This window comes from Oryctolagus cuniculus, chromosome 18, assembly GCF_964237555.1.
Source record: "Oryctolagus cuniculus chromosome 18, mOryCun1.1, whole genome shotgun sequence".
NCBI classification, from domain to species: domain Eukaryota; kingdom Metazoa; phylum Chordata; class Mammalia; order Lagomorpha; family Leporidae; genus Oryctolagus; species Oryctolagus cuniculus.
The window spans coordinates 25959963-25987653 of NC_091449.1; the positions used below are offsets into that span (position 1 = coordinate 25959963).

Sequence of the window (27691 nt, forward strand, 5' to 3'; positions counted from 1 at the left end):
AAACCGCAGCCTGCTCTCTCCACACCAGCCGTAGATATTGCCACTGCACCAGGTCCCTGCGACACCCTCAGGGTTTTGTCACCAACTAAACCCTGGCTGAGGCCCAAGGATGGCTCCTGGGATGCTGGTCCGCAGACCACACCCAAGGGAGCCAGCTGCAGTAGCACGCTCCCTCCACCCGCTATCACCCCTGAGCAGAAGCAGCCAGGCGTCCCCACCAGGCAGGTTCCGAGTGTCCCACACAGCTGAAGTTAGAAGACTTCTTCCAAGACAGGAAATAGTTATTAAACATTTCTTTGGGCTGGCACTGTGGCGCAGCGGGTTAACGCCCTGGCCTGAAGCACCAGCATCCCATATGGGCGCCAATTCGAGCCCCGGGGGCTCCACTTTGGATCCTACTCTCTGCTATGGCCTGGGATAGCAGTAGAATATGGCCCAAGTCCTTGGGCCCCTGCACCCATGTGGGAGACCCAGAAGAAGCTCCTGGCTCCTGGCTTCGGATTGGCGCAGTTCTGGCCGTTGCGGCCATCTGGGGAGTGAACCAGCAGGTGGAAGACCTCTCCCTCCCTCTCTCCCTCCCTCCCTCCCTCCCTCTCTCTCTCTCTTTCTCTCTCTCTGTCTCCACCTCTCTCTGTAACTGTCTTTCAAATAAATAAAGTAAATCTTTAAAAAAAATTTCTCTTTCCAGTTTTTTTTTTTAATTTTTACTTTAGACTTAGTTTCAAACAAAAAGAAAAAAAAAAAAACAGCACTTCTACAAAAACTCCACTCACCTGACTGAACCAGGAAAATAAAAAAATCCCAAGGAAGCCAGAAGCTTGTATCTGTGAGGGCTTCAGAAGTCCAAGTGCAGGGTCGGGGAAGCAGTGCTTTCCGGTTTGGGAGGGCTTGGCGGGGCGGGGCTTGAGGCATGGGGAGGGGGGCTTCATTTCACCCCCAGAAAGCTGGGGCTGCCCTCTCCCCACCCCTTTTCAGCCCCAGTTGGGGTCACGGGCACCTCCCTGTGCGGGGGGGGGGGGGGCCCATCCCCCATCCACCTGCACAAGAGCAGTGCGATTGAAGAACTGGCAGGTGCAGCCGTGACAGGTGAGGCTACTCAGTCAGGTTTGATTCTAACAGCTGTGCATTCACCTTTATGTGAGTCAAAAAAAAAAAAATTACTAGCAGCTCAAACCAGTGATCTCAGCGCTATAGTAGGACAGGGATACCCAAAACAGGGGAGCGTGGTGGGGCTGGGGGGAGGTGGGGGTGGGGTGAGGTCAGGGGATTGGCAGGCAGAGACAGAGAGAGGGAGGGCGAGAGAAGGCAAGGGGTTGCTTCAAAGACAATATTCAACAAGTCATAGGCAGGCCTGGATACGGCCCAAAAAGAAAGAAAGGAAAGCTTTGAGAGGAAACTGAGTAAAGATATCCGGTGAGCAGGCACCTGCTCAGCATGGACATCAAAAGCTGAGGGAGAGATTTGAAAAGGCAGGACACTCTGGGGAAATGCGTGGGATCTCAGGAGTCATTTGACTTCCCCACGTTTGCGCGAGGGTTCCATGGGACCCCTTGCCAGGCTGCTGCCTGGACCCCAAGCATGGGGGCTCCTGGGCCCCTTCGCCCCTGCCCAGAGCATCAAGGAAGGAGCAGAGAGGACCCGCAGGACGCAGACGAAGGCTGTCGAGGGAAAGCAGAGGCAGCGGTCGGCCGCCGCCGTGCGTGACTCACCCTCAGCGCCCCGAACGGGTCCCCAAGCCGGTCACCACCACCAGGCCATGGGAAGGCCAGAGCTTCTCTTGAGATCTGAGCATCAGGCTGGGACTCGGGGGCATTGAGGACATCACATCTCCTCGGTCACTCTTTCCGCAAACCGGTGGGTGAGGAAGGCCAGCCTGGGGTCTCCATGGAAAGCACGCACCAGATAATGAGGAAGGGGCTCCACCAGTGGCCCTCAGCCACGGCCCGTCATGATCCGCCCGGCTCCCAGTGGCCCATTATCCGAGTACTTGAACCCTGGCTAACAATGAGTTCATAGAGAATGAAAGTGCTCGGCTTTAATTGTCTGTATTTAGTCACGCAAACAGAAGCAATGGTCTGAGAATGGCTAGTTAGCCGCTGACAGCCCCAGCTCCGAGCCGGCTCCAAGGAGCGGTTACAAATTGTTTGATGGAGACTCAACCAGAGCAGTAAATTTCCTCTCCAACCTGCCTGCCTGGAACAACTTTGCTCCCCTGCCTCGGGCTTCTCCTTTCTACACCCCCTCCCTAACCCCCGCCCCGTTCGCCTTAAATGAAATTCCTGCCGCTGCTAATATCCAACAAATAAACATCATTAAGAAATTGAAGGCACTGAAAGAATGTGTGGTTTATGTTAAATTTTCCCCTGTCAATCAATTCTGCATGTCTGCATGAAACCGATGATCGCATCATCATGTTAGTTTGCCTCACTTGCTCAGCACAAAGAAGGTGGGAACATTTTCTCAAGCAGGGATGTCAGCACTTGAAAAATCCATCACCATCTGTGCTCGTGTTCGGAAAGGGAGAAAAACAAACCCTGTTTAAGAATACACCAGAACAAATAACTTGAATGTTTGAAAATAAACCACGGGGTCAACGAAACTTTAGAAGGAAACAGGGGGAAGCCACAGTATTGTTCTGGTTTGTGCCACACGGGGTTGGCACTGCCTCCATGCACCCCATTCTCTGCTCTGAAAATAGATATTATTATTAATAATAATACCCACAGCAAACCCGGCCCGTGTGACACGCGTGCGCACACGCCAGGCCTTCCCACGCAAGGCCCTGCGTCTCTCCTGCACCGGTCTCGTCTCCTGGGGCTCCGAGGGTGCATTCAACGCCACGCCTGACCCTTCTTGCCCCCACAGGCTCTCCCCAGCCCCCTCCCTTTTCCTATCTGAAAGGCAATCAGAAAACTGGGAACCCCGCCTTGCCCCACGCCACGACCGCCCACAATAGGCCAAAGAAGGGAAAACTTTGCATCACCAAACTTTCCCCAGCAAAGCCCACGCCAGGCACCCTGACGCCCAGGCAGCCGGGACGAGGGCTGTGAATGGGAACATTGTTCGGCCCCTTAATAAACTTATAAGCCAAGAGCATTTTGATCTAATTTTTCTTTCTGCATCTCACTATTGTACTTCGTCATGAGGAGGTCTCACACATAAATAATGTAGTGTTCTTAGGAAAGTTTTTCAAGGCACCCAGAGTTGGACAGCGCTGTTACAAATGATATCCAACACAAAGAATATCAATTAATCAAACGGTAAAACGCTACACGAACTCACAATACACAAGTAGCAGAGGGGAAGATAAATTGACCACTGCTGCAGCGCTGTGCCTTTGCAGCGGCGCAACTGTGTGAAAAATACCAGCTTAAAAGTGTGCTGAGGCAGCAAAACCATTTAATACTCCACCAACAGTTATCTCAGGCAGCGGCCAATGGCCGGCGGGGACACCCATGCGACCTACATACTAACGAAAGCAGCTTCAGACGCGGAAGCCACCCCGGCTCACTTGATGCCAGCCGGACACCTGCCATCTCTGTCCCCCTTCTCGCAAGTTGGCTCCCCCCACCCCCTAACCCACGTGCCCACTGCTACTGCTGAAATGCCTATTCTGGGAAAGCAATCAGAAGGGCTGGGCAAACATTTCCCACCTCAAGTGAGGTCTCGCGAGAGGCTGCCACTCACGTCTCTGCACTTCCTGAAATATTCTGTTGGTTCTCATTCCTTTTGATCTGGGTCCTGATGGGCTTCCTGTGCATTTCAAGACTTCGTCTGTCCATCAGGGTGGGACATGCTTGCCATTGGGGGTTCCCTCCTGGCGTGGTGTGCCAGGCAGCAGGCATGGGTGGGAGGACTGGGGAAGTCTCCCGACAAATCACAGTGCGGTTGAACTGCACTGTAATGCATTCTCGGATGCTGTTCTCTCAGAGCCAACACCACAGCACCCTGCCCGAGGAAATCATGGTGCCCCGTGTGGGAACATGGCACAGAGCTAGGCTGCACGAGGGACAAGGGAGAGCCTGGAGCCGGAGCCTGAGCCCAGGTGGGACCCACACAGTGACTTCCAGCCTCCGAGCAAGAAGAAGAAGAAAGAAAGAGAAGAAAGCTGTTCAAGCCCGAGAGGCCTGGAGAGCTCTCAGAGGCATTCCCACCCGGCCTGGACTCCCTACAACATCCCACTGCAGGCTGAAGGAACCAGCTTTCAACCAATACACGGGGACGCGAGGTCTTGAAAAGCTCCTGTCCCTGTTCCCTGCCCTGGAGCCAGAGAACCAAGATGGTGTCCAACTCAAAGGGTTCTCCCAGCTGGAGTTGAGGGCCAGTTTTGTAAGTCCTTTAAAAAAAAAAAAAAAAACAACAGGAAACAAATCTTTCTAAACCTTTCCCCCACCCCCATTTCAGTCATCAGAACTTATGACTGATAATCCTCTTTGTTTCAAGAAAATCATAGTTCACATGAAAAAAAGAAATTCACAAGATTACGTGGAGAGATCGCCAAGTCCCCCTCAAATAATGCGGCAGCCACCAGGTTCATCTCAGTCCACGTTTTGAGTATTTTTACAGAAATGTTACCCTTTACTCACCACGCTAATGGAGACAACCGGTACACCTCCAAGCCCAGGAAGCCGCAGGTGGACTCCTGGAGGAATGGTCACCTCCGCAGGGGAAAGCCAGCGCCTCCCTTGAGATGGCCTATGGCAGTTGTCCAGGAGACACCATCCATCGGCCAGAGCCCGAGTTAACACAGGCCTTCACATAATGAACGGTATACTTTGCACATTTCTATTTCCAGAGAAGAATGATTTAATATCATAAAATAAAGCCTCAGCCCTCCATGCCAATTACTGTGTTTAAGTCATCGAAAGCCACCCGGGAAGGTTAGAGGAGCACGCCAGTGTTAAAGAAATGTGCAACCCATCTGCAAAGAGAGGCCAAGTTACGCTGCTTTCTGGGTAAGAAGAGCAACTCGCTAAAAGCTTCAACACAGTGAGAAGAAAATGTCAGACACCACAACCTCATTGCATTGGCAATAAACACAAGCCAACAACTAAATCATTGTCACCAGTTTTACTTGTGGGTCAGGCTGAGAAACACTGAAACACATAATCAAGTTCTTACTGTATTTAAATCGGAAAAGAAAAACCATAGGCATCGCAGCCCACTGACAATCCCTCCACGTTATGTGAAGCAACAAGGGACGCGTAAGCAGGAGGGGCTCTCATACAAGGGTCAGATACGGCAGAGTGGGGAACGGGAAAAGGGAGGTAGCCCTTCCTCACCATCTGTCTGCTAAGAGTTCTCCTTAGTGTCCACTCTCAACCCCCATTAGAAGTTTCCAATGGCCGGTGCTGTGGCATAGCACCATATGGGTGCCGGGCCGAGTCCCGGCTACCCCATTTCCATTCCAGCTCCCTGCTAATGCACCTGGGAAAGCAGCAGAAGATGGTCCAAGTGTTCAGACCTGGACACCCATGTGGGAGACCTGGAAGAAGCTCCTGGCTTTGGATCAGCCCAGCTCTGGCCATGGCAGCCATTTGGGTAGTGAACCAGCAAGTGGGAAATTCTCTGTCTTTGTCTCTGTCTCTCTCTTTCTATAAACTCTGCCTTTCAAATAAATAAATAAATCTTTAAAAGTTTCCAAAGAAGAAGAAGGAAAAAGCGTCCCTCACTTAGAACCAGGTACCTGTGTGTTCACAGAAATACCTTATCTCTTTCGTGTCTTCCCTGGCCCCTTGGGAACAGCACCCACTTAATCATGAAGCTGCCTTAACTGAACAGCCATCCTTCACTTAGCTGTAGCTGGCTTTTTGTGGATTTTTTTTTTTTGGAGGGGGAGAGAGGCAATATTTCACAAATCAATCAAAAAAGGGGAAGATATTTAAGTTATTTTAACATCAAGTGTTTTTCGAAGCTATAAATATATCTGAAGGGACTAATTGTAAACTTCTTCCAGAAACTCAAATCCAAATTCATGTTGCCATGTGAATTCAATGATAATAAATCACATCCTTCTAAGCAAAGCATCCACAGTAATAAAACACCCACCCTAGAGAACTCAGAAGCCTGGACAGCAGCTACAAGGCTGCCTTTAGGATTCTGGGTATGCATGCGATTTTTCTGCTGGTTCTCTCCACTTCTCTCAATTACTGGTGCCCTCCGTGTTACGAATTTTCTAGAGTCAGACTGTGATTACAGCTATATTTTTATTGGTATGTTTTGTGGTTCTTGTACATAAAGGTTTTTGCTCACAAATCCTCTATTAAAAGTCAGCATCCCATAAGGGCACCAGTTCGTGTCCCTGATGCTTCTCTTCCAATCCAGCTCTCTGCTATGGCTTGGGAAAGTAATGAAAGATGGCCCAAGTCCTCAGGCCCCTGCACCCGTGTGGGAGATCCCTAGCAAGCTCCTGGCTCCTGGCTTTGGATTGGCCCAGCTCCAGCCATTGTAGACATTTGGGGAGTGAACCAGTGGATGGAAGACCTCTCTCTGTGTGTCTCTCCCTCTGTCCATCTGTAACTCTGCCTCTCAAATAAATAAATCTTTTTTAAAAAGTGCTAACTTGTGCAAAGCACATTCATATGTCATCCAATCTCCCATACAGAAATGTGAGGTTTTGCAGCAAACACAAATGCACGGAGAAAGTTGCATGGAACAACGGAGCACAGATCTCTGCGCCTGGTTCACTTCCTCTCCAGAAGGAACCTCACTGGAACCAGGTCCTCACACATTGCTGTCTTCTTCCCAAACTTAGAACCAGCTTCTCGGTTTCCCAAATCAAAATCACAGGTGGAATCCTCACTCTGGGCCTCAGGCTTGTTTAGGTAAAAGCCAGAAACAAACCCACAGGTGTTTCAAATGTGGAAGCGAGAGGGCTTGCAAACCCAAGACACTGATCTTGGGCCTTTAGATCTTAGCTTGAAATGAATAAGCAGAAGAAAGAGAATAATCGCACTGCAGGGTGAGTGGCTCAGAGATTGAGCCAGGAAGCGGGATGGCAAAGAGACCCCAGCCCTTCCAAGTCCCTCGAATGCCAAGATATTGATGCAGGACAGCCAGGGAAGAGAGACGCTGGAAGTCAGAGTTGGGTCAAGGGCAAGGAGCATCTCCCCACAGAAAAGGTTCTCCAGGGAGCACACACACGCTGGCCTGGTCAGCTAGCAAGCCACTGACCTTTTGGAAAAAAAGGAGTGTAGAATTAAAACTGCCAATAAGGCAAAACAATTACTCAACGCAGATTTCATGAGCGAATGAATAAATGGGTGAATAATGTGGGCATTTGTCAGTTGCCGTCAGCATAATAAATGAATCTGATATTAAGATTCGGAGGGAGAAAAACTGATATGACCCTGTGTCAGATCGAATTGCTAAAGACACTGAGAGGACCCACTCTGGCTGGGTGCTGGCACCTGATGGCCCAGGCCTCTCCCCACACACCTGACCTGACGGACCAAGGCAGATGGCCCTGGACCCCCCACCTTGGTCCCTCATCCAATCCTCCTGGGAGAGTCCTGCAGGTGGCCAGAGGTGGGCTCCCAAATACCAAACCCCAACCCCCGGGGGCAGATCTGACATCACCAAGTGGACCCAACCTCGGCAGGAGAGTAGGACCCTGGCCCCACCCTACAAAGATGCCCTGGGTCACTCTTGGAGGACAGCATAGGGGCTGGACTGGAGCAAAGCAGAGAAAAATCCACCTGAAGGTTCTCCATGATGGGAAACAGGCACAGGTCAGGAGCTGAAAACCAGGGCCACAGAGCCACTGAGCTGACTGTCCCAAGAACACACGATGCCAGGCACCACTGCCCAGCCACAGCTCCATCCCAGGGCTCCTTGCTCCAGGATCAGAGGACTCGCCAGCCCCGCCCCCGGAACAGAGCAAGAGCCTCCCCCTCCCCTCTCGGGGGCAGTCCTGGGGCCTGAAGGGCTCCACTGAGGTGCCCAACTCCCCTTCCTGCCCATGGAGCCTCGCGTCCTCCTTCTCCCCTGCCCTCCCACCCCCTCACCTGCCTGCAGGAGCTCCCCCAGCTCCACTCCAGAGCAGCGAGCTCGCACAGGTCAGCTCATCTGGGGGAAACCAAGGCCCAGACGGAAGTGCCGCCTCACATTCTGGAACTAATGGAAGGTGGCATCCCTAGCCTGGCACCCGGCATGCCTGGGTTCTCTGCCTCTTCTCTGGGCTGCTTTCTTGGGCTCTCATCTGAAATCCCACCAAGCTGCAGAAGAACACGCAAGCAGGGGGTCCAGAGAGGCCTGTGGGCCCCACGCAGGCTCCTGAGTCCAGGGGTACGGGACAGGGCGGGCTCTGCTCCCTGACAGAGGCCTCCTTGCAAACCACCAGGCAAACACAAGGCGCCTTTGCCCCTGCTCTGAACTCCAGCCCCGCTGGGAGAATCTGGGCCTGCCCAGTGCTCGCCAGCTGCTCCCCACAGTGCACGGAGCTGCAGGTCACAGGTGCAGCGTGTGCAGGGCCCGGCGAGCCTGGCCTTTCAGCCGCCCTGATGTAGAACCACAGGCATTCGCGTCTTCACAGGATCAAAGTGCAGCTCAGAGACCCATCTGAGCCATCTCACCTGTCACCCCCAACCTGGGAGACCACGGCACTCGCTCCCTTCTCCTCCTTGGCTGGGGACAGACAGCTGCTGGAGCGAGGGTAGGGGACACCCCACAGCCTGCCCACCAGGCTCCCCTTGCTGAATCAACAACACGAGGAAGGCAGGAGCCGGACAGCACAGCGGATTCCCACCCCACCTGTTCATCCTCGGCTTTTCCATCCGCAGGATGGGGTAACGACTCTGGTCTCCTCCCAACTAGAAGGTGTGAGTGGAGAAAGCACAGGTGAACCGACCTTGGTGCAGACCAGCCTCAGGCCTCAGGCTGCCTCTCTGCAGGTGCGGGGGCTGCGGGGGCAGGTGACTCCAGGAGGTGTCTGTGGGCGAGAGGGGAGGTGGGGAGAAGGAGGCGGAGCAGAGGACGCCCAGGAAACCGCCACACCCAGGGCAGTGCCTCAATCCTACTGGGGCCCCCAGACCCTGGACAGGACACTTTCTGAGCGGCCCCGCCCAGGGGAAGTGGCGGCTACTGGCCTGTCCACTCTCCAGTTCCCATTCAGTTATCAACTGGGGGTGGGGGAGGGCGCCCCAGGGGCACCGACTCCCCTACACTCTGGCCTACCCCCGGCGCTGGCTGCCCCACCTCCAGTGTCAGGAGAGAGCCCCCAGCCTGCAGCAGCAGGTGGCTAACCCTGGCTAAGAAGAAAGCCACACAGTCAGCAGGTTTGGCCTCGCCTGACAGCCCCAGGTGCCGTGGGTCATAGACACTCAGTGAACAATAACCCCCTTTTGGACGCCGTCCTCAGGAAACCCCTCCACCCGGCCCCTCCAGCCCTCACTCTGCGCATCATGGAGTCTTGTCACAGGTGCCAGTGTGCCACCCTCTGAGCTAACCAGCGAGGAAGGAACGGGGCTGAGCAGGACAGGGCCTGCCACCCAGGAGCCCAGGGTCACATCTGGAAGACGGAGCAAGCTTGTGGGGACACAGGTGGTCAACTCTGTCCTCATTCCCGGAGACCCAGGACACCAGCTGGGGCCTCGCAAAGCCGTCACTCTGCCCAGGGCTCCTGCGTGCTTTAAAGGGACATGCAGGCCAGGTGTTCAGAAGCAAAGCATTTGTGGGTAAGACTCCCAAAGTCCATAAAAGCCTTTGAGCCAGAGCCACCAATTCTTTGAGCCTCCCTGTTGAGAGGTTTTTCTGTGTTGGCATTCCAGCACCCATCATCAAGAAAAACTATGGGAAAATCACGGGTAAGAAGAACAGTGCCTCTGCGGCCAGAAAGTTGATAGTCCCATGGGAGAAAGGTAGGAACAAAGTGTCTACAGCACCAAGTGTGACATTCGCCTCTTTCCCCCTGGGCCAGGCAGACCCAGGTGAGCTGGTGAGGGCTCTCCCTGTGCAGGCTCTGGGCGTGGGGGGGGGGGGGCACCGGGTAAGGCCAGGCGTGGGGATGGAAGCTCACCCTTGCTCTTGGGAAATAATGTCCAGGAGATAAAGGCCAGCCAGGGCCCAGGTCAATTCCACCATCACCACAGAGGGATAGTGTGCAGCCCAGGCCACTGGGAAGCTGGCCTAGAGGAGGGAGATGGTGTTGATGTTTTAGACAAGAGGGCACAGCCAGAGGAAGAGTGTGGAAGGTGCAGAGAGGTGCTTGGAGCACATGGTGTCCAAGAGGCTGAGGCCTGGCCCTAGGCTCTAGGGAGTTGTAGACTCGGCACGGGGGCGCTTTCTCTGGAAATTCCCCCACAAACTCAGTGCTGCTTCTGCACCTGCTGCCCAGCAGCCGTGTGGGCCCAGCCCCCTCTCTGGCCCTCCCTGCACACCTCTCAAATCCCCGTGCAAATCCTGCAGCTCCTGCAGGTGACAGTCCCACGCACGGTGCAATCCACAGGCGTTGTGAGAAGAGCTCAAACCCCAAAGACACAAAACCTCAGGCCTGAGTCCCTGGGCCTGTCGACAGCAGGGCTAGAACCGGAACTCCCACCTGCTCCTGTTGCATTCCCCCATGTGGCCATGGCCTTGAATCCTCGCTCCTACAGGGCAGACACATTTTGATCTCCCGAGGACTCACTGTGGATCAGCAAGCCAATCTGCTTTGGGGCTTCTGAGGCAGTCAGCCTCCCTCAATTTCATCCTTAAGATACACTAGTGGCACACATATTTCTTATTTTAGAATGACTTGTTGCCTTCCCCCAAAAAACCTTCTTATTAATGCTGGGGAATAAAATATGACATACAAACAGTTATTATAAAAATTATTTTGTATAAGATGCAAAAAACGTGCTCTACATCTTTATTTCGCACCATCGCCATGAAAGTCTCAATTCCTGAAACCTTGACTTTGGCTTTGCAGAAGCACACACACATCTCTCCTAAGCAAGCGGAGGTGGGGCTGGTCTTACCCGGCACACATCAGCACCTGGCAGGGACCTGTCTGCACCCAGCCCAGTGATTCCCAGACTCCCTGGCCTTTTTTTTTTCCAGCATCATACATTATATTTAAGTCTCTCCAGCAATACAAATTTCAATTTGGCCAAGCTCTTTAATATTAATAGTTGTCAATCCAAATGCAGAGTGCATAATAAAAAATTTAATCGAAACGAATAGCTCACATATTTCTCTACCTCCTAAATATAGTCACCAATTAGACAAAAGATTTGGTTATATAACTTTGTAGAATTAAGGCCACCTACTAAAGACCACCAGTTAGGGCGGAGAAGGCCACAACACCCGATTCCATTCTGATCGCTGCTCTGCAAGACAAAGCAGAGCCCACGGATTCCTTCCTTTATGCACGGGCACAAGCCATGAACACAGCACTCACCGGTGTGTGATTCAGAGGCAGGTTAAAGCGACATTCTGACCACAAGGATATTCCTGTCACTAAGCCCATTTCTCCTAAAGCTGTCAAGTCCCTGTCCCAGGGAGGAGGAGGTAAAAGCCAGAACACCACCATTGCCACCAGCCCACACTGCAGACAGGTTCAGCGAGGCTCAGTCACAGCCAGAGGGACCCTGGGGGCCAGCGCTCCGAGCCCAGGCACAGTGCACCTGCTTTGCCTTCCTACCATTAGGACACAAAAGCATCACCCTAAGAGACTCCTTTTGTTTAAGTGGGGACCAAGTGGCTGGTGTCAGCTGCCCTGCTCTTGGATTAGATGGCGTAGCTCATGAAAATGCCCACAGCCCAAAGACTTCTCAAGCAAGGCAGGCAGGGCACAAATACTGACTTTCCTATGTCCCCACCAGGGCCTGGTAAGAGACCCAGCACCCTGTGGGAGCACTGAGCTGGAAGGGACCCTGCCCCTCCCATCAATCCCAACCTCTCGTTTTTTGCAGCAGCAGAAGAAACCATGCTGGAGAAGCTAAGAAGTTTGACAAGGTCATGGGGCTAGTTAGTGGCAGAGCTACTCCACACACACACACACACACGCGCGCGCGCACAAATGCAAGTACATGCATGCATACACATATACACATTCACACATACAGGCACTCAGACACACACACGAGCACACACACTTGCATGCACACACACATACACACTCGAATGCTCATGCATGCACCCATATACAAATATTCAACACCTTTGCGCACATACACACAGGCACTCACATACAAACAGGCATTCACACACACATGATAGCGTGCACCCACACATGCATACACAGGCACTCACACACATACACATATATCACGTGCATGCACACACATGCAAACATTCACACATGGACATACGTACACACAGGCACTCAGACACACACACACACACACACAGACTCCTGTGCTCAAGTGTCCAGGGTTCCACAAATGCTGGGTCCAGCTCTGTCCAGGCTCCCCCCAGCCTGAACGCGGCCTGCTGGGCACTGGGGGTATTTCTTCTGCAAATTACTCCAGATCTCTTTTGTGAACTGCGCTGGGCTCTGCCCTAAGCTACATCAAGCAGGAAGTTTAAATGAAATGGCTCCCAAGTTCCTTAAATGGTTTAATAAAACATATACTGACTGCAACGCGCAGTTTATAGTGGCAAACTATTGCCCCTCTGTTGGGAAAAATGACCTCCAGTCGGCAATATTACTTTCAGCTTCATGATTCTAGTCCGCCGTTGGCCATTCCCTTAACCCAGCGGGCAATTCTTTACCATAACAAGGCCGGCTGCAGCCACTGCTGTGCCACTGCCCAAGGTGCCAGCGAGGCGCCTCCACCAGCCCGTTCTATGAGGAGACAAAGGAACGAGCGGGCAGACGACATGGACTCAGGCAGCGGGAAGGGGCGCAGCCTGGGGAGCACAGAGGGGCCAGAGAAGCCAAGGAGGGCATTCAGAGCAATTCGGGGAAATTAAACGTGGTCTCAAACAAGCAAAGATGTGTGTGTGCACGTGTGTGTGTGCACGTGAGCATGTATGTATATGTATGTGTGTGCTTGTGAGCATGTGTGTGCATGTGATCATGCATATGTGTGCTTGTGAGCATATGTGTGCTTTTGAGTGTGTTGTGCTTGTGAGCATGTATGTGCATGGCATGTGAGCATGTATGTTCATGTGTGTGCTTGTGGGTGTGCATGTGTGTGCGTGTAATCACACGTGTGTGAGCATTGTGTGTGTGTATGTGAGCATGAGTGTATGCACATGTGACATGTTCATATGTGTATGTGAGCGAGCATGTGTGAGCATGTGTGTATGTATGCATGTGTGTGAGCCTGAGTGTGTGTATACATGTGTGTGCATGTGTGCATGCATGCATGTGTGTGTGCACATGTGTGTGAGCACAAGTGTGTGTGTGCAGGTGAGCACAAGTGTATGAGAGCGTGTGTGTGTGCACACGTGCATGCAAGTGTGTGTGTGTACACATGTGAGCCCTGTTCCCCATCACCCAGAACCGGAACTCATCCAGTCAACAAGTCCAGCAGGTTCCCGGGGAGGAAAAGGCCTGAACTGCACAACGTTCCTGACATCTGCAGCCATGAGACTGAGACAAGGCAAGGAGGCCGTGCAAGACGAATTTCTGAAACTCTGCCGCGTTAATGACAAATAGCTATTAATAACGCTGCCTCTCCTCCCAAATGCCATTTCCGATATTTGGTGCTGAAAGGTTTTGCCTCTTCTAAAAAGTCCAGGAATTTGACTGCCAGAAACTGATGACCTTTTATCCTAAACTGTGCATTGAGATGGCTTGTTAAGCTCATTAGTATTATATGGTGAATTAGATTAGACATTTTATGATTTTCCAAAAAAGCCTTTTTTGATATAAAAAGCAGCAATTTCCTTTTTTGACATTTTTCATTTTTAGGTAATAAAAATGGCACATGTGTACCGTGGCGTAATGGATTAATTAAGGAATATTATGTTTATCCTAACTCTTAACCAAGTTGTACATCTTCATAACTCACTCATAAAAATTAATGCATTATCTTATACCTCGGGATGACAGATCTTCTATTTTTACCAAACCTGCTCAGAATACATTGTTCTAAATTGGATTATTCTGAGAAAGAGTGAATACCATGTTCTGATATCATCAGTCCAAAATTATATTGTTATTTTAAAAACGCTATATTATTGTATAGAAATCAAAGTCCTCTCCCTGCTGTGGTTTTGAATTGTCATCCTCTTCTGGCTCAGGGAAGAAGAAGCTGCCCCATGCGTCCCCACTCACAGGCAGCCGATTTTATATCTTCTCTCGTTCACAATGGATTTGTTGTTTAAAAAACACATGCATGGCATCAAAGAATCACTGGACAGTATTTTTTGGCTATTTCTTTGTGTCTCAATGGTAGATGTGACTATAAAAGAATATTCATGCAAGATTCATAAAGGCCCCAGATTTCTAAATCAACAGATGAAAAAAAAATCCCTAAAAAATAATAATGTCCAGATGTTGCTTATTTAAATGAGCTGCTGCCGTTGAATGTTGCCAATCACAAAAGTGAGAGAATCCGTGAATTTCAAGGTATTCATAATTTACGGAGGATTATAGTTCTTTATCAAAGGAGCGTCCAGGGCGCGATGGAAATGAGTGATTGCAACGAGCACCAACGACCTAGGTCTCCCACGGCAGAGCCCCTCCCACGACGCAGATGGCAGAGTTTCAGGACTAGGGGGGACCCTCTATCTCCTCGCAGTGCCGAGAAAACTGAGGGCCCAGAACTGAGAAGGTTGGACCCCATGTCTCGCAGCTGAAAAGAACAGCAGCAGCCCCCAGGTTCAGCCTTCGGAGCCCCACCCCCTACATTTAGGTTCCGTGTTGCAGCTACTCCAGGCTATCTGCAACGCCTGACCCAGACCAACACGCCTCCAGGTGTGGGGCCAGACAACCTGCATTTGGAACAGATTCCTGGAGCCGATGCTGTGGCATGCGTAGCAGGTGGAGCTGCCACCTGCAGCACCAGCATACCATGTGGGTGCTGGTTCAAGTCCCGGCTGCTCCACTTTTGACACAGGTCCCTGCTAATGCACCAGGGAAAACGCAGCAGAAGATGGTCCAAGTGTCTGGGCACCTGCCACCCACACAGAAGACCCGGATGAAGCTCCCTGCTCCCAGCTTTAACCTGGCCTGGCCATTTGGAGAGTGAATCAGAGGATGGAAGCTCTCTCTCTCTCTCTCTCTCCCCCCTGTTATTCTGACTTTTAAAATAAATAAATAAATAAATAAAATGTTTAAGAAAGAAAATAAAGAGATTCCTGCAGCAGTTCTTATACTCCCTCCCCCCGCCCCCATTCCAACACATTCCTGGATCTCAAGACTCCCGGCTTCCAGCAAAGGCTTCCAGGAATGGCAAAGGATGAAGGAGTCAGCAAACCACTCTTCCCCAGATGACTAAGGTCTTCCAGTAGTTCAGGGCTGACAGCCCGGAGCTTGGAGCCTCAGGAAACTCACGCACACGGGCATTGGGAGACCGGAGGGCACTGAGAGCCAGCCTTGCCCTCCCTGGCTGTCCATGTAGCCTCCAGAAAGGACTACCCAGGGGGAAAATTTCCCTTCCCTTTCCCCGCCCCCCTCCACATGGCTACTCCTCTATGAGCTGTCATCTTCACTACAGATTTAAAAATAGTATCTGCGAGACTAGTGTTGTGGCATATGAGTAAACCATGTGGGTGCCGGTCCGAGTCCCAGCTGCTCTGCTTCTGATCCAGCTCCCTACTAGTGCACCTGGGAAAGCAGCGGCAGATGGCCCAAGTGTTTGGGTCTCTGCACCCATGTGGGAGACCTGGATGAAGCTCCTGGCTCCTGGCTTTGGCCTGGCCAAGCCCTGGCCGTTGTAGCCATTTGGGGAGTGAACCAGCAGATAGAAAATACATCTCTCTCCCTCTGTGTGTGAGTGTGTGTGTGTCTGTCTGTCTGTCTGTCTTCCTCTCTGTGTGTAATTCTGCCTGTCTAGTCCTTCAAAGAGGAAAAGAAGCCACATCTTTAGTTAACCTGCAGAGGAAAGAGTGTCCCCTTCACACCCCCCAGTACCACCCAACCATCAACACAAGACACAGCTCCACCCAACCTCTCTCACAAGACACAGCTCCACTCAGGAACGTGGTAGCCATTGAAATTGACCCATCTTTCTTTCTTTTTTTATAATAGATTTATTTTATTATTTGAAGGACAGAGTTACAGAGAGAGGGAGAGGGAGGGAAAGAGAAAGAAAGAGAGAGAGAGAGAGAGAGAGAGAGAGATGTCTTCCATCCCCTGATTCACTCCCCAAAGGGCCATAACAGCCAGGGCTGGGCCAGGCTGAAGCCAAGAGCCGGGAGCTTCATCTGGGTCTCCCATGTGGGTGGCTGGTGCCCAAGGACTTGGGCCATCTTCAGCTGCTTTCCCAGGCACATTAGCAGGGAGCTGGATCAGAAGCAGAGCAGCCAGGACCCAAACCAGCACTCATATGGGATGCCGGCATCACAGGCAGTGTCTTAACCCGCTGCACCACAACACCAGCACCTACTAACTCCATTTCCCACGAACTTTTTAAAGGACCCTTACATAATTGCATCTAGAAAGATTTTAGGAATAGGAGTCGAACAACAGCCACAGTAGAGTTCCAAGTCAGCCTCCCATAAGATCCACTGAGCTGTCAGCGAGGGTGGGGCACAGATAGGGTGCAAGGCAAGATGATTGGGCCTGGCTTGGAGGCAGCTTCGAGACCCTTGGCAAGCTCTCCCGGGCAAGGCCTCCGTATCTGAGGTGCTGGGAAGCACGTGGTTCTGGCCATTGGAAGGCGAGCACCCTAAACACTCCACCAGGCAGCCTGTATTCAGGGGTCCCCTGGATCTGCAAGGCTGGTGGGGCCTGATTTTGTTCTCTGCCCCCAAAGCCTTCTCTGGCCCACTCCACTGCCCTCACCAGACAGGCAGCCCCAACTGTGGCCGCTTTCGCACCACCGTCTCCCTGGGAGGCAGCACCCAGTCCTCATCTCTGAAATGGGATGATGGGGTCATTACAGGAATTCAGTGAGACCGTGCATGGAACTTGGGGTAGCAGCTGACAAGCGCCGGTAGCTGCACACGTGGGATTCCACCACGGGCTGAGCCGCCCAGCACCAGGCTGGGCCCCAGGGAGACTTCCCTACAGGTGCGAGCCTGGACACACCCGAGGGAGGAGCCAGGGGCCCAGCACGCCAGCCAGGGCGTAACGGAGCGGGGCAGACATGGTCACATCTGGCAACAGGACTGACCCAGGCTCCTGCCTGGTTTTTCTCTCAACTGAAAAAAAAATTAAAAATGAGCATCACCATCCCTGTGATTAAAAGTCTTGCCTTTACATCAGAGGTTTTCAAACATTTTTTTTTCCTACCCACAAATCTTTTACAAGTGAAAGCGGCTCAGAGTGTAAAACAGATGTGCAGGGAGTGACCCTGGAGGGGCGGGGGTGGGGGCTGTGTGTCCTGGGCCCTCCGCCGCCTCCGCCTTCAAGTCTCTGTTAAACAAGGACCGACCTCAAAAAATCACATTCGACCAGCGGCTCTCAAGTCAGCACTGCCTGCCTCAGAATCTGTTAGAGATTCGGCTTCTTGGGGTGCACACTTGGTGCAGCGGTTAAGACACCGCTCAGGCTGCCCGCATCCCATTTCAGAGTGTAGGGTTTGAGTCCCGTCTCCACTCCCAATCTAGTTTCCTACTGAAGTGCACCCTGGGAGGCAGCAGGTGACGGCTCAAGAAGGCTCAAGTACTTAGATCCCTATCACCCATGTGGGAGACCTGGAGTGAGTTCCTGGTCCCCAGGCATCTGGTAAGTGAAGCTGTGGATGACAGCTCTGTCATCTGTCTGTCAACTGAGTTCAAAATTCTTGGACCCTTGCTCAGATGCCCTAAATCAGGAAGTCTGAGTTGGGGCCCAAGGTTGTTTGCTAAAAAGTCCTCGGATGCCTGCTCATGTTGGAGGTCCCATAGGAGCAGGTCCCCTTCCCAAGCCCCCCACTCTCCCTTGCTACCTGCCAGGTGACTACAAGATTTGATCAGCCTGGGGTGAGGCATAGACACTGGTGACTCTTACCAGTTCCCCAAGCAATTGTAGTCAGCAGCCAATGTGGAGAACCATGGGCCTGTCCCAAGCATTACCTGAGAGCCTGTTAGGCACACAGAATCCACCCCCACCACCACCCCTGTCAACTGAACCAGAACCTGTGTGTTACCAAGATCCCCAGGGGTGGGTACACAGCCCGGTATGTGTATGGTGTTGATACTCTGGTCTAGATCGCTGTGTTTAACACCTGGAAAGAACCCTGGATTCCGTGAGGTCAAAACCATTCAGCTCTCGATAGGAACCATGGCTGCAAGGATCTGAGACTGCCCAAGGTCACCCAGGCTGTTAGCGGCAGGAGCGCATAGGAGCTGGCCTCCTCATTCCAGAATAAGCCTCCCCCTTCCCACACCACACAGCCTCCTGTCCAAGCATGCCTCAGCCTCCCCTCGGAACCTGCTCCCAGCCTCCAGTCCCGGGGACCTCAGAGGAGAGAAGGGAATCCGTCAGCAACCCCCCAAAATGTCTTCCAGCCTTTGCCGCTCACTGGGGCATTTGCTGTCTTGTTATGGGAGGTTCAATCATATTTGAGATGTCATATTTCTAGAAACAGTGAAGTCATGTTGAAACACACACGCACACATATTGAGGCCAAGAGAGGAGAAAGAGAAATTTGGTGAATGATTCCAACATATGCCATGCGCATGTGTGTGTTTTTTTTTACTGTTAATATTGTCTCAAGTTATATTTTGTTAAGGAACAAAAAGCATTCTGTTGAGCTCAGCTCACTCGTGAGAGCATCGTTTTGTGCTATTAACTGTTTTCAGACATGAAACAGTCCTCACACATAAACATGAGGAACGTAGTATCCTCCTGTGGTATTTCAGCCAGAAAATAATGACTCTGGGGCCGAGAGCACTTAACACTCGCAACCTGCATGACCACCCAACAATTACGTGCACCTGCACCCATGCACACACGCGCACTCCACCTCCCCAGGCAAAGTCCGCTCCCCTCTGGGCAGGACAGCCAGCTCCTCCTTGCAAAGACCACCCCCACCCACCAGGGGACAGAACAGGGACCCTCAACGAAGGCTTAGATGTTTGCTGGCTGACAAGAAAAGACAGCAGCCAGTGCCAGGAAAGTTGGGACAGCTAAGATCACGGAAGTTTGGGGAGTCATGCTCCCACCACTTACCGCGCTCCTGGACAGACAGAGATGCACAGTAGGCTAAGACCCAAGCTGAATCCTTACACAGAAAAAGCACACACACACACACACACACACACACCCCTTTTCCAAAACCTGTGGCCATAAGCTGTGGCCTGTTTCTCCCCCTTCTTCTGAAGCGCAATGCAACTTGCCAAACACATTCATCCCTCAAATATTTATCAAGCGCCTGTTAGCCACAGGCCCCTGGCTTGAAGCAATACTGCAAAGTTTCGAGGATGGAACTCAAAATCCACAGCCGGGGCTGACTCCCTCACAACGTGCTAACGTGCCGACCGCGCCGACCGCATTATCATCCCGCAACTCCGACGACTGTACTCTCCTCTGTGCAAAACGAATCGAGCCAGAAAGCTGTAAGACTGAAGAGTCCAGCTCTGCCAGGCTCTAAACCACGGCCAAACATCTGTGAAAAAAAACACTGTTGAGCTTCACCCTGCACCCCGCGCAATAACACAGTAGCTACTGGGGGGCGGGGGGAGGTGGCATGTGTTCCCAAATGCAGAGACCCACAATCTGGCAGAGGTAGCCTCAGGACCTGGATTCCTGATGCATTCCCTGAAAACTTAGGCTTCACAGATTATCTCCATAATGCACACGAACACATAAAATCAACCGAGACATTTCTCTCCATTGAAGAAAGAACAAGTAACTATCAGAAGGTTCCTGGGACCAAGTGCCCACCTCCTGGAGGAGGCAGAGGCAGAACTGCCTCCTCTCTCACTAGCAACGACCATCTCCCGGGGAAGGGACCCCCTGAGCCCACCAGGCAGCCAGTGAGATGGCAGAGACAGTGCCTCAGAAATGGGAAGGCAGATCGCTACGTTCCAAAGGAAGCTCTGGAGCCCTCGAAAGACATCTACACAAAGGTTCATCGCTAACAACATGGGATCAAAAGACAGAAGGGGGAAGAAATCAATCAGCATGGTCCCTGTACCAGGGGACTACAAAAAGTTTGCCAAGGCTGGCGCTGTGGCATAGCGGGTAAAGCTGCCGCCTGTGGGGCCGGCATCCCATACGGACTCCGGTTCGAGTCCCGGCTGCTCCACATCCTACCCAGCTTCCTGCTAATGCACCTGGGAATGCAGAGGACAATGGCCCAAGCGCTTGGGCCCCTGCACCCATGTGAGAGACTCGGAAGAGGCTCCTGACTCCTGGCTTCAGATAGACCCAGCTCTGGCCACTGTGGCCATTTGCAGAGTAAAACAGCAGATGGAAGATCTCTCTCTTTGTCTCTCTCTCTCTCTCTCTATCTCTCTATCTCTATCTCTATCTCTATCTCTTTCTCCCCTTTCAAATAAATAAATCTTAATTTTTTAAAATAGAGATAAGCTCTGAAATCTGTGCATACAGGGGCTCCCCACAAAGCTCACAGAAGGTGGATATCATAAAACGAGGCATGGATTTCAACTTTTTTTGCACCAAAAATAAACTTACCTTTTAATTCAATTTTCCACAAACTTCTTGAGGTGTCCACTCTGACTTTCTTTCCTCTCCCTAATGGAAATAATTCACTTTGGCAATTCAAGAGGAAGTTATCGACCAAGTTAGCTTTTCTGCCAGTCCCGAGGAGACGCCCCTGGCTGGAGACACACCTGCAACCTGAGACGCGACCCTGCCCTGGCAGAGCTGGACGCTCGCCTGGCCCAGCAGCCTGGGCCCGGGTCCGAGGAGTGCCAGACAAGAAGCAAAGGGAAGCACAGCCACCCTGACAACGTCCTCCCGCCTGCGCCCTCTCCCTGCATTCCCCACCGCTCCCCACGACACCACCTAAAGTTCTTCTGGACCACAGCCCGACCTCAGGCTGAACCGAAGGCCCCAGAAAGAGTCCCTGGCAAGAACAAGCTCGGAACCATGGTGTTCAAAGCGGTCATGAGGAGGAACGGGCTTGTGCATCCTGGTGAGGCCATGTTTCCCATGTATGACTGGTGCAAGCTATTTAGCCTGGCTCAGCCTCAGTCTCTTTGTCTGCAGAGTGGGCTGCAAAGGGGCCTCGCCACGGGGTCAACAAACCTTTCCTGAGAAGGCTCAGGTGGTAAACACTCCAGGCTCTCAGGTCACATGGTCTCTGTCCCAGCTGCTCCACTCTGCCACCATGCTGTGAAAGCAGCCAGGACCACACGTCAATGACTAGGAGTGCCCGTGTGCCAATAAAACTGTACTGATGGACAGACTCAGGCGTGGGCATCTCACAGATGCTCATGTATCACGAAGCGCTTGAACTTGTGTCAAGCATGTAAGAATGTAAAAGCCACTTTGGGCTTGCAGGCGGTACGTGAAGAGACAGAACCAAAGTGAGACCCGCCGCGCTCCCTTTAGGATGGCGGCTGTCATGGAAACAGGGTCAGCACGGGCGAGGATGTGGGGGTGTCAGTGGGAATGGAGAATGGTACAACCGCCATGGAAAACACCATGGCAGAGCCTCAAAGAATTAAAAGCAGAATGACCATATGGTTCAGAAATCCTTCCAGGGCTGGAGCAGTGGCATAGCCGGTAAAGCCGCTGCCTGCAGTGCCGGCATCCCATATGGGCGCCAGTTCGAGTCCCAGCTGCTCCCCTTCTGATCCAGCTCTCTTCTGTGGCCTGGGAAAGCAGTAGAAAAATGGCCCAAGTCCTTGGGCTCCTGCATCCATGTGGGAGACCTGGAAGAAGCTCCTGGCTCCTGGTTTCAGATTGACCCAGCTCTGGCCATTGTAGCCATCTGGGGAGTGAACCAGCAGATGGAAGACCTTTCTCTCTCTCTCTCTCCCTCCCTCTGCCTCTGCCTTTGCCTCTCTGTAACTCCACCTCTCAAATAAATAAATAAATCTTAAAAGAAAAGAAAGAAAAATAAATTCTTCTGCTGGATCTATACTCAAATGAACTCAACACCAGCCCTGGAAGAAAAATATAAGCCATGATTATAGGAGCATCACTCACAATGGCCAAGAGGTGAGAGTAACCCAACGCACCACATGCGCACTCACAGTGGAATATTACTCAGCCTTCAAAAGGAAAGAGATCATGTCGCATCTACAACCTGAATAAATCTTGAGGACATTTTGCTAGGCCAGTCACAGAGGACAAACATTATCTGACCCCACTTCTCCAAGGTACCCAGCATAGCCAAATCCATAGAGGCAGAAGGACCAGTGGATGCCTGGGGCTGGGGAGGAGGTGCTTCGTGGGGTGCAGCCTTTCGGTTAGGGAAAGACCGCAGAGCCCTGGAGGTGGCTGGCCACGATGGCTGCACAGCAGCAGGACGTCCTCAGCAGCACTGAACGCCGTGTGCTCTAACACAGGCAGGAGAGAGCGTTTCCTGTTCTATGTTTTTCACAATTTTGTTTTTAGTTTTCAGTTTTCTTTTAAAACACTGCCCTGGGTGTGATGCACAGGATATAGCTTAAAATCGCTTGGCCCAGGGACATAAAAATAACACAGTCAACATCCAGAAAAAAAAATGAATGGAAGGGTATTGGTATTATATGTGAAGAGAGCCCCGAGGCAAATGAAGACATCACCTAGACTCACGCAAGTTTCTACCGCACACCCACTGTGGGGCCAATAACCCCCTGGGCATAGATGCAAGCAGAGAGGGAACCCAGGTCTGATGCTGCAGTTGGTCCAACGGCACAGCGCCACCTACAGGAAGTCTGGATGTGTGTGCAGGCACACACTGGGGTGCAATGGGCTGCACTGGGCTGCCCATGGCCTGGGGACAGCAGAAGGCCACTCGGGCACCTGCAGGGTCCCTACATGGAGGTACACCCTCCTAGGAGGGTCAGTGGTCTTGTCGGGGACAGGAAAGTTCAATGACCCCAAGGGTGAGTTTAATTATATGTTGTCACTGACTAGTAGTGCTTACGATGGCACAATTACTCATGTAATTTATCAGCAAGATACTTGCATACATAATAAACCAAACACAAAACATTAAATTTCAGTGGAAGCTAAAAATACAAAATGGGACCAGGATGCAGAGCAAGCGCCCTCACCAGTGGGTGGAAGAGCAAAGCCACTCGGTGGCCCTTTGCTTTCAAGAGCTGGCTGTCCCCACCCGCCATGACCACGTGGCATCCGTCCCAGGAATGCACTCCCCAAACCCCAGCGGCATGTCAACAGTGCTCCCTCACAAAGGAAATGGGCCGGGAAACTGGCTTAGGGAACTCACCACTCTTTCTCATGTTCTCTGAACTTGCTAATCAAGGGCCCCAGGGGTGCTGGGGGAGACCACATGCCTGGCACCCTTTTGGGGTTCCTAGCTCTGGTCTGGGTCTGAAGGAGAAAGGCTAATTATCTGAAAATGACCTGCACTTTCATTAAGTTGAATACAGAGTCGGGGGGCGGGGGAGATGATGGAACAGAGAAAATGAAAATAATAACAGCAGCACACACTTAACAAAGACCTGCCTCCTTTGAACCAGGTCTCATAGTAGCTGCATTACATGGTGTCATATACTTGTCAATATTGTCATGCCCAATTTACAGACGAGAAAACTGAGGCATATGTCCCTTGACTCACGGCCAGAGAGTGGGTGGGCAGTGGAAGCAGGATTCCCACCCAGGGGCTCTGATTCCAGAGCCTACACCTTCGCAGCCACTCAGCTCTTTTTCATCACTTCCTCAGTGGGTGCTGTTCTGATGTGCAACACGCAGTCATTTGAAAATCACGAACAGGGTGACTGGGAGCCTCCCTGTGCTGGGACTGAGTTTCCCAGTAGACAAGTGCATCGCACACCCTAACAAGCCTTGAAAAGAACACGGAATGCGGTGTGGGTTACAGCCTGGCCAGGAGCCGGGCATCCCGTCACGTGGACATGGGGTCTTCGGAGCCTCACGAACTCTGTGGCCACGTCCCATCCTGGAGGGGCCGCACCTGCTCCCACTTTGCCTCTATGTCTTCAGTCCCATGTGCCCTTGTAGAGTTCCAAAGATAAGTCTGCAGCAAGGTGGTTGGCAGTATATGGAGACTGGCTAACACTGCTCTATTTTTCTTCTACTTTACAAACAAGGTTGGGGGAAAAAAGGGATCATACAAATGGCTTCTGTGACACCATTTTGAATGTCACTAAGAGTGAGGGGCAGACATCTGGCGCAGCAGTGAAGACGGGCTTGGGATGCCCGCACACGGGTACATGAGTCTGGGGCCCACCTCAGCGTCTGATTCCAGCTTCCTGCTAATGTGCACCCAGGGGGGCAGCAGGTGGCAGCTTAAATACTTGGGTCCCTGCCATCCCTGTGGGAGGCCCAGGTTGAGTTCTGGGCTCCTGGCTTCAGTCTGGCTCAGTCCGAACTATTGTGGGCATTTGGGGAGTGAACCAGGGGATGCAAGATCTCTGTCTTCCCCTGTCTCATTCCTCTCTGTCTCTCTACCTTTCAAAGATAGATAGATAGATACATACATACATACATACATACCCATACCCCCAACCAGCCAGCCATCTACCCACCCACCCATCCACACATCTGCCCACCCATCCATCCATCAATCTACCCATCTGTCCATCCACACATACACTCATCCACCCATCCATCTATGCATCCATCCACTCATCCATCCATCCGCCCATCCATCCTTCCAGTCACCACAGCTTTATTGGGAACATACAATGCATTGGGCAACATCCCAGGAACTAGCGAAACAGCACCGAACAAACCACACAAGTCCCCTACCCGTATATCACAGCAGAAGAGACAGCCCAGAAATGGGTAAAGAAAGGAATTGTCAAAACACTTCCTGCACCAAACATTACAATGCACTGGAAATCTCCCCCAAATAAAGGTAAATCAGAGCCATTTCCTCATTTGTTGCCATCAAGGATCAGTTGTAAAAACAAACACCAGTGCCTCGTGCGGAAAATGTCAACAGCACACAAATGTATTCCAATGTGGCAGAATCATCAGAGGGGCCAATATTATAGGCAATATTTTTATGACAAAAGCCTTTCTTCTCATCTTCTCCATCCGTGATTCAAATATATACATGTATCTGGGCGCTCATGTATCAAGATTCAAGTATTTCAATATAAATTTTGTATTCAAAATACTTTCCCTGATTTCAGTTGATTGCATATTTCGAGCCAATGTTGCAGCAGTAATTTTTGTTCTGAATCAAAAGCAAGGAAGATCTCTCTCTCTCTCTCTCTCTCTCTCTCTCTCTCCCGTTTCTCCCCCTCTCCCTCTCTCTCTTCTCTCTCTCTCACTCTCACTCAACAACCTGCCCTTCCTCCCCCACCCTCAAAAGCCCTAAGATTCGAGCAGCTCTCGGAGCTGAGTGGAATCAAGGGCAAAACCTGTTTCTTCCCATTTATTTCCCTGCAGAGGGTTTCCGGGGCTGTGAGGGCTGAGGCTCTGCCCCAAGCCCCACCACAAAGGCAGCGGGATAGAAGGACAAGCCTTCCCACTTCGATTTGAGTGTGTAATTGTTTGAATACATCTCGCCTGCACTACAATAATGTCATCCTTGGTTGACACAGATTTTAAAGCCTTTTGAAAAGGTGGAATGTTATCAATCACGAGCGTGATTATAATGGGATTTAAGTGGAAGAAGCTAAGACTCAGGCCCTGGCTCGGGCCAGGCTCTGTGACGGAGGAGGCGGGAGGAGGAAGGACCAGCCAAGAGAGGGATGCGGTGTGTGCCGCCAGCCACACATCTTCACTCCCCCAAGGCAAAGATGCCCCAAGAAGCCCCGAGAAATGCTCCAAATGTGACCGGAATTTGCCCAGGCCCCAAAGTCTCTGCTGCATTCCCACCAAGTGAGACCAGAGCTTCTCCAACAGGAGCTGGGGGGAGGGGGGCTCCCGACCAGTGATTCCTGCAGGCAGTTTGTTTGTGGCTGTGGGGGGAGGGCTGTGCTCCTGGTACCCAGTGGATAGAGACCACGGATGCTGTTCGACACCTTACAGCGCACAGCACACTTATCCAGCCCTCAGCAGTGCCAACACCGACGGTCCCCGTGTCCAACCCAGAAAGGTTGGGGCCAAACCCAGAGGGAGGGAAGGAGAGGGCAGAGCTGGGCGATGGTTCTGGGAGGGTGGCTTGAAGCTGCTGCCCAGCCCCGCTGCTCCTCCGCTCCACCGGCAGACAGAGGTGGGTGACGGAAAAGAGGAAAGAAAAGTGTTTTTCAACCACATGACTTCCTCTCCAGCCTTTTGATCTGCAACACGCCGTCCTTACAAGTCAGAAGGGACTGGAAACCCAGCAAATTTTTTTCTTGTTTTGTTTTCTTCAAGGCAAAGCTACTGGGGCCCAACCAAAACAAGATAATCTCTCTGGCAAATCACCGGGACCGTGAGCGCTCCCGCCTGACAGATCCGACGGTGCCTACAGACGTACAATTCACCCACGAAGCCCAATCACATGCCCAGGATTACTACGGCGAAGAATGGTGAATTTCATTAAATATGTTAAAGGGGAAAAATCAGCTTTGAAAAATAGTAATCCTGTCTTTCAACAAAAATATTATAGGAAGCTATGAATTTGGTAGATCTGAATAGGATGTTGGTGCATGTTTTACTAAGGTAATATAATGGCACACTATTATTAGATCACATTAATCATTGCTGTGCCAACGGCACTGACAGCCCCACTGAAAAGGATTGAAAGGCCTGGTAATGGATATAAATTACCCATTGTGTGATAAAAGGATTTTTACTAAGAAGGTAAGAATAAAACAGCAAATTTCTAATATAACTGTTGTGTAAAAACCAAAATAAAAGTAATCCACGGTCAGTAGTATCCACAAAATCAGAAGTAAGCACTTTTCCAACAAGATAAAGTCACAATAAAAAATATATATTCGGGACGATCTAAAATTAATTTCTGAGCACAGAATTCCGCTATCAATTTCCCCGGTGTATGGAGTGACCTCCAAGGAGGCTGGTCAGGAGAAATGGGCTCCCTAATGAGAACCAAGGGTGAGCCCACGGGGGTCTCAGAGGCAGCCTTGGAGGAGACCACCGAGGACACTGGACACTGGCACTGGCCTCTCCTGCACGTGGTAGTTTTAAGTTTCCATCGGCTCCTGCGCCAGGAAAGCATCCATTAGTGAGTCGTCAGAGACGACACACATGCACCTGCTCTGAGACAGGTTCCTCTATGCCTGGGCCAGGCCAGTACAGGACCACATGGGAGAGTGATGGGGAAGTGGACGCCAGCTGGCACTTGCGGGAACGGGGGTGGCATGGGGCTCCCGGCAGCTCAATTCTGGTTCCAGGCTGCCGGCTGGTGGGGAGAAAAGGATGTCACCCTTGCTAGGTCTTTCTCCCCTCGGTGGCCCCATTCTGAGAGCTGGGGGCAGGACTCACTATCACAAGGCCACCCCACTCAGGAGGCCTGGCAGCCACACTAACTCTGAGCCCTTGGAGTCTCCATAGTCCACCGCAGCCCCTGGAGTACCAGGAGGACTCTAAGCAGACACCTGCTTCCCCAACAAGGCAGCTGGACAGACCCTCCTCCCCCCCTCCGCCCCAGACAGACGCCACTTCCAC

General features: G+C 51.7%; 1 protein-coding gene across 5 annotated transcripts in view; it reads right to left on the minus strand.

Annotated features, from left to right (window-relative positions):
- Positions 1 to 27691, minus strand: part of ZNF536 (zinc finger protein 536) — a 457958-nt gene that overhangs the window by 373352 nt on the left and 56915 nt on the right. The gene's annotated exons all lie outside the window — the stretch shown is intronic.